General features: G+C 38.8%; 1 protein-coding gene across 1 annotated transcript in view; it reads right to left on the bottom strand.

Annotated features, from left to right (window-relative positions):
• LOC145981988 (uncharacterized) overlaps positions 1–12,043 on the bottom strand; it is a 417,662-nt gene extending 405,619 nt beyond the window's left edge. The window contains exon 1 of the mRNA XM_083115511.1: positions 12,010–12,043. The gene's annotated coding sequence lies outside the window, so the exon portion shown is untranslated. The remainder of the gene's footprint in view (positions 1–12,009) is intronic.
• Between the last annotated feature and the right edge of the window lie 468 nt (positions 12,044–12,511).

Raw genomic sequence — 12,511 nt, 5'->3', positions numbered from 1 at the left:
TTCCCCATCCTCCGTACAGCCCTGAATCTGGCGCCATCGGATTACAACATCCTCGGGCCTTTGAAGGAGGCGCTGCGTGATCGTCGATTCAGGTCAGATGACGAGGTCCAGCAGGCGGTGCAGACCAGACGTGGCCTCGTAAGCAACCAAAAACCTTCTTCGCGGACGGGATACAGAAGCTGATTGTACGATACCAAAAGCGCATAGCCGTGCAGGGGGCATATGTGGCAAAGTGATATGCGTAGTTCTTCTTCTTGTGTGAAAATAAAGATGTTATGTGAAAATTGCCTTTACTTTTTGATTTATCCTCGTAGATTTGCCATCTGGAGATAGTCTTGTCTTGCAAGGTCGGACGGAATTTTATTTTATATTACGTCACTTTAGAAACGTGAGTTAGAGACCGAAAGAATATTACAATAGCCGTGATCACCGAGGTAGACCCCATATGAAAATATTTTGTCCAAATTAGAGGATCTGCCCCCCCCCCCCAATTCACAGGCGAAGCTCATGTTAGAAAACAAAACTCTCAGAAGATCAAAAGCACGAACTCACCAACGATGACCAGCAAAAATACTTGCGACATCCACGACATCTTGTGAGCAGTGCCCACGTAGGTGATACGTGGTGAAAATATTTTTTTTCACCTTCCGTCTTTCCGGAACGGTACGGTCGGGCAATTTGGCCAATACGATGTGACTGCGTGAATAGGACCTGCCACAACAAATCGATAAGCGCTCTTTCTCTCTCTTTCTTCCTTCTGGTCCTCCGAACGTCAACCGTTCGCATCGCATCGCATCGCAACGCCATTTCGATCGTTCAAGGCTTGGTTGGAGGTGTCGAGCGAAAGAGGGTGAGAAAAAATGAAAGGGGGGAACAAATTGAGAGGAATAACTTATTCGCGCGGGGTTTGTCGGAAGGGGGCAAAGAGGGGGAAAGCCGGTGCTTAGCGACACAATCCTCTGTGTGCTGTGCAGCTTCCCCTCCCTCCAGCTTCCTGCTAGGGAACATAAACAAACGAGTTGGTAAGCTGCCATTTTTTCCTTTTGCTTTTTGTTCTCGTTTTCCGACCTGGATTGCTCTCTAGTGCTGTATCGGACGTAATGAAAAGTCACGGCCAAGAAGAATATACTCGGTCGTGAACCTTTACCAACCTTTGCGCTTTATTTTGACTTCATCAAGGGTTCCTTGCGTCGATTTTCGGTGGCACATAAATGTTATGTTCCAGTGGGTCGATCTTACATGACTTTGTGACGTTACAACAAACTTTGCTGGTGGTAGATGCCTTGAAAACGAGTAATTTTTCTCATAAACATTACCTCGAAACTCTTAGTTTCGTTGCACAAAAGCGATTAAAATATATCCTGTACGTATGAAAATAAGATCCTTAGGAAAATATTTGGACCTAAAAGGGACGAGGAGACAGGTGAGTGGAGAAGGTTACATAATTTAGAACTACATAATTTGTATTCATGTCCAGATATTATTAGAATAATTAAATCAAGAAGACTTAGGTGGGCAGGCCATGTGGCACGAATGGGAGAGGAAAGAAGAGTTTACAGGATTCTTGTTGGGAAACCTGATGGTAAGAGACCTGTAGGAAGGTCAAGACGAAGATGGAGGGACAACGTTCAGATGGACCTAAAGGAAATCGGTAGGGATGGAAAAGAGTATATAGATGTTGCTAAAGATAGGGACAGATGGAAGTCCTGTGTCGCTGCAGCCATGAACCTTCGGGTTTAAGAAGGCTAGAGAGTTAGTTAGTTAATACGTATGCAACCCAACACAACAAATGACGGCACAGATTTAACGTCCAGGGTTGCGTGGCAGGCTTGCCACTGGCGTCCGTTGTTTTTAACAAATTGATTAATTGATATGGTTTATTATACTTAGCTTTTCTTCCATTTTGGCTAATCGCGAAGATGAGGATGGGATGATGAAATGATGAAGGGACACTCACAGATGACACCCATGGCCAGATCGGGATCTGAGACCTCTGACGTCATAGTGCGCTGTGATAACTAACCACTCCGATAAGAAGGTCGGCGATGCTGCTTCCGAAAGATCGTTATTCAAAATCCTACGGCCAGCCCCTGTGGCGGAGTGGTTAGCACATCGAGCTACGACGCCAAGGGTCTTCGGTTCGAATCCCAGCCTGGGCATGGATGTTTGTGAGTGTCCAATCAACAATTTCACTCATCCCCATCTTCGCAAATTACCCAAAAGTGGCACAAAAAGCGAAGTAAAATAAAGCAAATCAATCAATCAAAAACATAAAAATATCCATCTGTTCAGAATTTAGAGCATTCACATGAATCTTCGTGTTGTTTGCTTTTGCCGTTGTATAGATATTCGCAATGGTTTCGTGACGGGGTAAGCCTCTTAAACTATTTGCGAATATCTAGAGAACAGTGAAAAACTTACCATTGGGTCGAGAACAATAAATGAATAAATGGTAAGTAGTTTGAAATTGCGAACATCAAGGATGCTCAAGTCTGCTGATGCAAACCAGAGCGATATTTTCGTCAACCTTCTGCCAACTAAGGACCTGCTTATCGTTGTTCCCTTCTTGGCACTTGGCAGGGAGAGTGGGATGAGGTAATAGGAACAAGCTTCGTGCTATCAAGCCCACCATTGTTGCATGGTGTTCCTCCTACCGCCCCTTCCGTCGAAAAGAAGTCATTTTAACTCGGCTTCGAATTGGACACAGTCGTCTAACACATCGCCAATTGCTGCAAGGGCTGTGTCGTGTCTGTAATGTCACTAAGTGTTCAACACATCCTTCTCTCACGTGCCGAATTTATTTATTTTTTATTTAAAGACATGACACTACAAGCAAATGCCCATTTACAGTGTCTTGTATTATCACATTGTTTGTTACACAGAATATGCAATCAGTAAAATCGATAAGGTACAACAACAATGATAGATGTGTTAAAGTAATATAAAAATTAATATAAGAATTGATATAAAAAAGTAATATGAAAAATGAATAGAAAGTAGCAACCTGACAAGTGAGGTTAAATCTTACTCAGGATATGACAAGAATAGTAACAGAGAAAAACAAAAGAACCAAGGAAAACATATTAGCCACGCATTACATATAAATGATGAGGTGTAGAAATAATTATAGTAAATAGCAAAAAACTGGTCCTCAACATCAATTCTTACACCTGAACAAACCAAGTATGTACATAGAAAATGACTGAACTGCTAAATAACGTCAAATCTTGTTTTGAAAGTAAGTTTCAATTTCCCTTTTCAACTTTCGTAAGCTTTGGAAGATGTCCACCTTATCATATGATTTGCAATTTCGTTATACAACCTACATATTTTCCGAGTGGGTGCCGCATTGGCTGACTTTGTTAGAGCTCTCGGTACTTGAACAGCTCTCTCCGCGGTATATAAAAAGGGATTTCTGAGAGCAGTTGAGACTGAGAGGAGTCTAATGAGTTGTTTAGAAGTTTATGTAAAAATAGTAACTGATGTATATTTCCACAGAAACAGTTTTAACCTTCCTGACGATTTATCCCGTTAGGTGACGATGAGAGAGTTTTAACAAACGTTTTAAGCTTTGTGAGAAGAGCGGGCCCTTCCCACTCTCTCTGTGGAAGTTTATATATATATATATATATATATATATATATATATATATATATATATATATACATACACATATATATATATATATATGTATGTATGTATGTATGTATAGCGTACCCTTACCTTTCTAATATGTTGTGTATGTCATGCTCAGGTCCCTTTACCACCTGTACTTTTAACATTTCCCAAGGGACTTTTTACACCACTTTTTAAAGTTTATGGTAAAGGTAAGTTATATAATGGAATTTCCCCCCGCATATATTTAAGGCTGCAAAATGACCATATGTTCCGATTCACCCAAAACATTTTAATGAAATCAATCAATCCACAAGCTCACATCCACACCTCGTGGATACCTGACATATTGCACTTGGTAGAAATGCTGCTAAAAATCTCAAGACAACGTTTCGATCTAAAACAGGTTGCGGGAAGAAAAAGGAGGAACAGGAAACTTGAGTTCTGACTGACTCTTGGCAGGAAAATGGATTGAAGATTAAAATCCCATCACTTTGCCTCTATTTTTTCTCTTTCTCCAGGTTAAAAAGAAAAAAATCGATTCGCACCTTTTGAATTGAGAGTTTCGGAATAGCCTGCGGGGAGTTGTTAAGACCGCGCTTCAATGGTAAATCCAACGAAGATCAAATCCACTGAATCCCATTGGAGACCAGAGCGTGGTTAGGAAGAAACATCAATTTTTGATTTTTTTTTTTCCGAAGGTTGCCGGATGAAAGCTCTTCTATATCACCTCGGTGACCAAGCGAGCCGAGTATTCGACTTTGGATCTCGCCACCGAAGGTCACAAGTTAGAGTTCCAGCCTTTTCAATTCAATCACCACTCATTCTTGTGGTCGCGATTAACCAAAAGTGGAAGAAAAGCGACATAGAATAAAATTGCAATACAGAACTTGCTTCAAACTCTTTTGCTTCGGACACATATTCGTTGTATAACATGGTCACGTGACGTAAGCGTAATCACCGATGATTCGAATGACTCTGTATCGACTAAAAAGAATTGGATACTTGAAACTGAATTAGGGAAATGAATTTGTAATATATTCATTGGGTGAAACTATTATTTGAGTTGTTTTTTTTAGTTTTCAACCCATTTTATGTACAGAAAGGTTAAATGGGCGTGATCTAAGTCGGATCTCTACCGGATATCGAACCCGGAACCCTTTTATTACAAGGCGATGACGTTATAACAACCCCATCGGAGAGGCTCTGAAACTATTATGAATAGATTAAAATATTCCAGAAAGTATGTTACTTGTAATCTGTGTTAAACAAAAACATACCAAGTCCTTATTTATACATGCAAAGATACGTTTGTGTGAAAAATGAAATGTCTGTATTTTGATGCTTCTAGAGAAGATCAAATAAGGCTTTGTATTAAATTATATTGAGACTCAATTTCCTGCACACACATAAAATAATCTAAAGGAAGTTTTGACGCTTGCCCAACTTTTACGTTACTTTCTTCAAGACTTTTTGTACAGAGTAGATGAAATACGTGTATTGTAGATACTGGGCAAAAACAGTTAAATACAAGCTAGATATTAAATTTTAACTCACTGCTAAAAGGAGTAAGTCGAACATAAAGTATCTGGAACGAGTCTATGATGATCAGCTAAAATTATTAACAAGATTCTATGTGGAAACTTTAACGGTTCAGTAAACTTGAACAGTTCATTTCTTCATTAAAACAATGAACTGTTCATACCTTATACAAAAGCAGGGCACGGATTTTGATGACAATATTTCTATACTTATGTATAGAAAGGTATATAGCAGGCATTGCTCTAAAGTTTCAATGGTAACACTGTTGAGCCTTGTTTCCATGTTAATAAAACATTAAAATGCTTACCAAGGCAGAATTTATTGTATATAATAAAATATACAATAAACACTTAAAGTTTCCACCCTCTAACAAGATCTTCTTCAGACGAAGATAAAAGGAATTTATTATGAATCTTTGTCTGAAGAAGACCTTGTTAGAGAGTGGAAACGTTAAGTGTTTATTGTATATTTTTTTATATACAATAAATTTTGCATTGGTCAGCATTTTAATGTTTTATGCTCTTAAGTATTGAAATCCTGAATACGAACCTCTGCTTATAAAAATGTGAATTTTATTGTGCATTTTTTCGTCATATTATCTATTTTTTAAGTTTTAGGTAATTTTTCAAGTTTTACGTTATATTTCGGTCGTTTCGCGTTTGACGTCCTTTTCTGGCCTTTCTTTCTTTTTCAAAAGAAAAGTAATGTAATTGCATTAATTTTCACTCAGTCATTTTTAGCCAGGAACTGATATTTATCACCTTGATGTCGGTAACAATGAAAACAACAATTTTATCGCCACGCAATTGTACGAACAAAGCAACATGCCGCTCTACATTACCTACTGCAGTAATTCTGAATAAGGTATACATAAAATTCACATACATTTTGTAATTTCAGTTCTAACGTTACAGAAGTAAGAACTGTGCCGTACTAACTGTCATATACCCTGAAATAAAGACAAAACTTTGTCATTTTTTTAGGTTATTTTATTGATATTTTTAGGTAATTTTATAGATCATTTTTCGGATATTTTTAGGTCATAAAAAATCCGGCCCCTGCTTAGAAGATATAAAAAGCTACTTTGATAAGTTTAGAAAATATGTACTAGAATTTGGTATGGATCCGATTTCATTGTACAAATTTCAAACCCTACACTAAAGCCCATTATACAAGACTAGTTAACGTATCTCGCTGGAACTTTGCTATCGCCGTTCCTGTCAAAGCTTTTCTGTTATATCACTGCTACATGTTATCTCCAACTTTTATTTTACTGCCCACTGGACATCTTTATTCCTTCAGCCAGCGTCATTAATCATTTTGTGACTTCGGCCTTTGAAAGAGAGAAAAACCTGATGCATTATGCACTTGCATGCAGCTGTAGACATGCACAATCATTTTGGATTTTATCTGAAAAGCTACCTGACACCCGTAACCAGTCATTCTGGTAATCTAACGGTGCCAATATTCGAATTACATGGTTCTCGAAGCTTTACAATTAGTAGCACCTGAAAGAATATTATCAAATGTATTGCAGTTGTGGTAAACTACATACACTAATATTTTTTGCAGATAAGACTGCACTTCAAATTATAATGACTAAATTGTTTATGGTTATCTCTTGACCTAAAATTACCAAACTCAGCGAGTTGAACTAAAAGTAAATTAATATTAGATATTAGAATAAATATAAATAATATATAAATTAAAACACACACACACACACACACACACACACACACACACACACACACACACACACACACACACACACACACACACACACACACACACACACAGATATATATAGTCACCTGGAAACTACATTTATCTATATCAATAACTTTTCCCACATTATTGATATATAATCATATGTAACAGTTGGTCCTTTCAGTTAAACTAATTAAGCCAATAATAATAAATGATATGGAAAAACACAATTGAATTTTCAAACAAAAGAAACTCTTCAATTCCATATCTCGAGTGCGATGTGACTACACCGAGGAATGAACACCAGACCCTTTGATTTTGTGATCAAGGGGTCCTGGGTATGATTCACGTTGTGGACACATTACATAGTGATTTGTGTCCCAACCTATATGAGCATAAAATTGACTTAAAATAAACATTGCCTCTTCCTGCGTTTAAATATACGAAAGTTGATTGATTGATTAATTTTTTTTGGTGCGTCGGCGCTTTAGGCCATTTTGCACTCTTCAATGTACACGGGGAAATATCCCTTACTTAAAAAATATACGAAAGTGTTTTCAGACTCATCGGAAAGACAAGAAAAGATTCTCTCGGGCTATTGACCAGGTGAGTTGTGGAAATGATTCCAAGCCTTCGAGAGCTGACGTCACTCTCATCTTCAGGGAAGAAAATGAGAGTGACGGTAATTGTGAACCGACTATGAACATTTTGTTCGGATTTCAAGTTTTAACAGTTCAAAGCATTTCAGAATCGGCAATTGACAATCCTTTCGCATGTTTAATCCCAATACCCAACGGTGAAAATGTTATCGTTGAGTGCATTCAAGTAAGAAGGCAAATATAGGTTTGAAATTGTTCTGTGCTATACAAGCAGCCGATTCGACTGTAGTGAATTTGTACAAAAGTTTTTCATTTACGTGACAAGATAATGGGATGGTTAAAATAGGTGCCCACAAGAGTCAACTCCTTCCTGCATTGGAAATATCAATTGAATGTTTTTTTCCCCCTTGTTCATGTTTTGTAAGCGTCCATTTCTTTGCTATTATTTTGAAAACAAACACCTTCTCAAATATATATCCACAGGGAGTGTTATGAGGGCGATCAACTCTTCCGACTTCTTAGATTAAGTTTTTTTGTGGAATAAACTATGCTTAATATTATTGAGAATTTAACTGTTTCTTGTATTTCCGGGATTTACATGGCCGATGTGATGTGCATCTCAAGAAAAAAAAAATGTTTCGTTGTTCTTTGTTTTACGCTGCACATTTCGGTTAATTGCGGCAATGAAAGAAAACACATAAAATCCATACCTTAGCGGGATTCAAACCTAGGAGTCCTATTTTTGTAGTGTCATATGTTAATCTCTAGACCACGGAGACCTTTGAGTTTCGTAGTATGTATTATTTATATACAACAATGTTAATGGGATGCATCATTATAAGGGAATTACGAGTGAGATACCCCACCTACGAAAGATGGGCTGTATTAGTGTTCAAGTGTTACTGGAATTTATATACAGTCACCCGCAATACAAATGGTTGCGTTGCGTAACTCTAAAACGGCGTTAGAAGTTGTCATTGATAATTTGCTATTACAATCCACATATCGCCGTATAGTTAGGCAACACACATAACGCCTTGCAGGAAGGAGAGAATTTCAGGCTCTAGGTGTCCCGTTTTTTATTGTCGCTGACTGTACATGCTGTACTAGAGCTTCAAAATAGAAGAAAGACTGGGAGAGCAACTCTCGGCCTTATCTCGATTTTACAAATGTCGCTCTTGACTTTTCGTATGGTCTCGTTCTTTTCTCAACTTTTAGACTAGAATCTGTCTCCTCTGGAGAGAATCGAATTTTGGTCTCTGCGCTGATTCTCCAGTTCCAGCCTCGACTCTTGCGTTCCAGCGACGGTCTCCAAGGGGGATGAAGACGGTTTAATTATCGTTGTTAGACGGTTCTTCCGGCATTCGCCTCGGCAAAAGTGGACCGCTTGTTAATGGCAGATGTTTTCGCGTAGACTTCCGGGATGTTGCGACGCATCAGAGAACCACTGTTGCCAACTCGGTTGTATTTCCCAACAATCTCATAAATAAGAATTGAGATCAACCTTGCCAAAGTTTGTTTTAAGTCCACAGATTGGCTAATTGGGACTGGATCTACAGTTTCAAAAGGGGAAATACGTTTCTAGCGGAATCGAACCTGGGACCCCTTGATTACACGTCGACCGCATTATCCCATCACCATCGGGAAGGCCAGTTTGAGTTATGTTTTGAGTCCACTTTTATGCACAGTTAGGCTACTAAATGGAACTGGAACTACAGTTTAAAGTGGTATCCGAAACACTATGTGCCTCCACCGGGTATCGAACCCGGCCCGGGAAGGACCATAATTAAACATTGATGAACTAATAGTTCTGATACATTGTATGTTAGTTGGGCCCGAATAATCAAATAATTGAATATCCCAGCGTAATAAATGTAGGGTCTGTCTAAGGTTAGGGGGGTAACACTATGAACGAGATAAATTTGTGTCAACAAAGCATTCTGCAAAGTGTGCAATACCATACAACTCATTAGTGATTGAAAAATAAAAGATTGAACATAAATACTTAACTGAGCACCATAGAATATCATGCAAATAAACAAAAATAATACGGTATTTATATTGGTGTTTATAGTGCTAGAGTAATTGTAAGACATAGACCGAACCAACGGAAGAAACGTAGAATAGTGTCTCATTTCTTTCTTCCATTCTCTTCTTCGTGCTTCTACTGTGTACAGTCAGCTGCAATAAAAGAGAAGCATCTTGGTTCTTGTAATATATTCAGGAAAGGTTGTTTATATGCGAACTGATTTACATGACAAACACACGGTATTTTCAAACTATTTTTTTATTATGATTTGTAAGACTCTTAACTATATTGTTTTCTTTTCGTTTCAGTGCCAGTTTGTCAAAGTGTGTATTACGTCCATGCTCAGACAGGCTAATCGGGACTGAACCACCGTACTGTGTCTTTACCGATGATCGAAACCGGGATCCCTTGATTACAACGCAACAGAGTTATCACCACACCATCGGGGAGGTCCCACATACCACACAAATATCCAGGATATCTCCTAGATATTCGTACTGAAGTTCTGGATATCCTTAGAACATCCAAGAATGTCCAGTAGATATCCATTTGATATCTCCTGGATATCCATATGTACGTCCAGGGAACATCTATAAACTATCCAGGAAGGATACGTTTTGGACATTGGACATTCTGTGGATAAACTTTGGATGTGTGTGTTGGACATTTCGTGGAACATTTCTGGATATGTTTTTGGCTATACTGTGAATCAGTGGCTCGTGTTACTCTTTCATGTCTTGCAGTTTTTTAGTACATCGAAATTTCATCATTAACACAATAATAGCAAGCAATGGACATAAACAATTTCAGGTTTACTCATAAAAAGTAGCAGCCGACTACATGCAATATTTAGCTTAGACTACAGCGCCTTGAATAACGTAGTGTGGAAAACGGCACGGTTCTGCACTCTCTGGCTGGTTCCACTCGAAAATGATACCGCTAGAGGCCCTGGTCTTGGACCCGGTGCTTGGTATTCGTCTGCTTATAATGGAAGTAAATGGAGTTTTCGCTGCAAGGTCTGATTCTTTTACATGAAGCATTTCTATGAATGTGATAATTGCTATGATATTTGGTACAGTGGTCGCGAAGATATTAACGAACATTCTAGACTGTCGACCACGTCCTGCTATCGTCATACTTTCGTTAATAATACGGGAGAAAAAATACGCGTGGAATGCTCTTGGCAACTAAATTTTTGTGTATGAATTAGGTTCATTATTATTATCATCATCATCAATTCTTTTAAAGATATACACACTGAAGCATTTGTATTTCTTATATATACTGTCTCTTTTCTTCCGCTTTAAACTAATCGCGGCGATGATGATAATGATGATTGCATGAAACGACAAGGGGAACCCCACAAAACTTTCTTAGTGCCATCGACATGAGTGTAAGGAAACTTTCAAACCAATGGAACAAGCGACACGGGATGTTCACACTGTCACAATAGTGACACACACTTCCAGACTGTAAAACATTGCACATGAGGTTCCCAACTAAGTGACAAGCGACACGGTGCCTTCATTCTATTAGCAAGCCTTGCTTGCGAACAACAGATAGGCTAAACGATAAACCGCACATTACAACGACAGATCTAGGCGACACGATAAGCCACACGTGTCGCTTTGTCGCTTCTGCGTCGCTCAAACTGGGCCATTTCCTCAATAGCTTGCAACATGTTGCCGTGGTTTGTTGTTCGCGCATACGCGATGCAATGAGTGTCTTGCTTTAGTGAGATTGCGCACCAAAGCGACAAGCGGCACGCGACACTTATCACTTGAGGATTTCACCAACCGAACGCTGGCCTGTGCTTCCCGTCATGCCGCTACGATGTGAAATGTTGCTCTTGATTGGCTCCTTTCCAAGCAACATGTGTCGCTTCGGTGTGAAAGTTGCCTTGGACCGAAGGACCCGTATCGCTTTGTATCGTTTGTCGCGTGTCGCTTTGGTCTAAAATCTCCTTGAGGAAACGGTGCAGTCAGAGCTTGTGTCCCTACGGTTCGAAAGGCTGCATTGATTTCCGACTGCTCGCTTTCAAGCGACATTTGTGGTTTGTCGCCTCGGTATGAAATATCTCTCAGGATACTATTTATATTCTAATAACATAGAAAAATAAACTCTAATACACAGTCCAAGACCTGACGTCCGGAATCACATTGCGATGCTTCTTCTTGTGTTACGCACGCATGCTATTTATTTATTCATTTTATTTTACTTTTCTTTCCAAATTAATGTCATTTCGTGACTGCAAATCACTCCACAAATATAACTGTTTCCATCAATTCACGTACCGCCTTTCAAGACAAACAAATCTACATAATATATTCCAAAAACTAACAAAGCCGCATTACTTTCATAAGAAAATTAGCACCGATTCTGATCGCACTGCCATCTATGTTCTCATCAGTCGCGGGAACCAGTTTCTTGGGTCGTTTTCCACACTACGTTATTCAAGGCGCTGTAGTTTAGACCAACATACAAGTGTAAAATAATATATAATTAACTACTTACCTTAAAGTAGCAACTCCATTCTTCTCTTCTTGGGTGTGAATTTCTGGGTAACTTTTTCATAAAATATTTCTTCAGATGAGTTTTTTTGGAAACATTAAACACCACATCCAAATTGAAGTCTATGTTCGCAAGGAAGGCGAGAGAATGGTGTCTTTTCCACGAACTCATTTCCTGTGTCACGACACTTTCATCTTATTTGTCTTCTGTCCTTCTCTAAGTTTAATTTTCCGTATTCTTTGTTATCTTAGATTTATTTTCCTTTTTAAATATTTTTACATGAGTGTGGCATATAATGAAGTGCTATTTCGTGTCGCGCATTTCTTCCTTCACATTAAATAGTCCTCCCTATCCCTCCCCGAGACATCTATCTTTTTCTTTCTGTTATTGTACATCACTTTTCTATCTTTTGGGTTAATCTCGTCGATGAGGATGAAATGATGAAATGGATGACAAGCCCGATCAGGCTTCGTAGCACGTTACACTGACTCCTCCGCCACGCAGG

The sequence above is a fragment of the Lepisma saccharinum genome, chromosome 30, assembly GCF_977018435.1.
Source record: "Lepisma saccharinum chromosome 30, izLepSacc3.1, whole genome shotgun sequence".
Lineage (NCBI taxonomy): Eukaryota > Metazoa > Arthropoda > Insecta > Zygentoma > Lepismatidae > Lepisma > Lepisma saccharinum.
The sequence above is the reverse complement of the archived record's forward strand: the minus strand, read 5'-3'. Positions and strand labels throughout refer to the sequence as shown.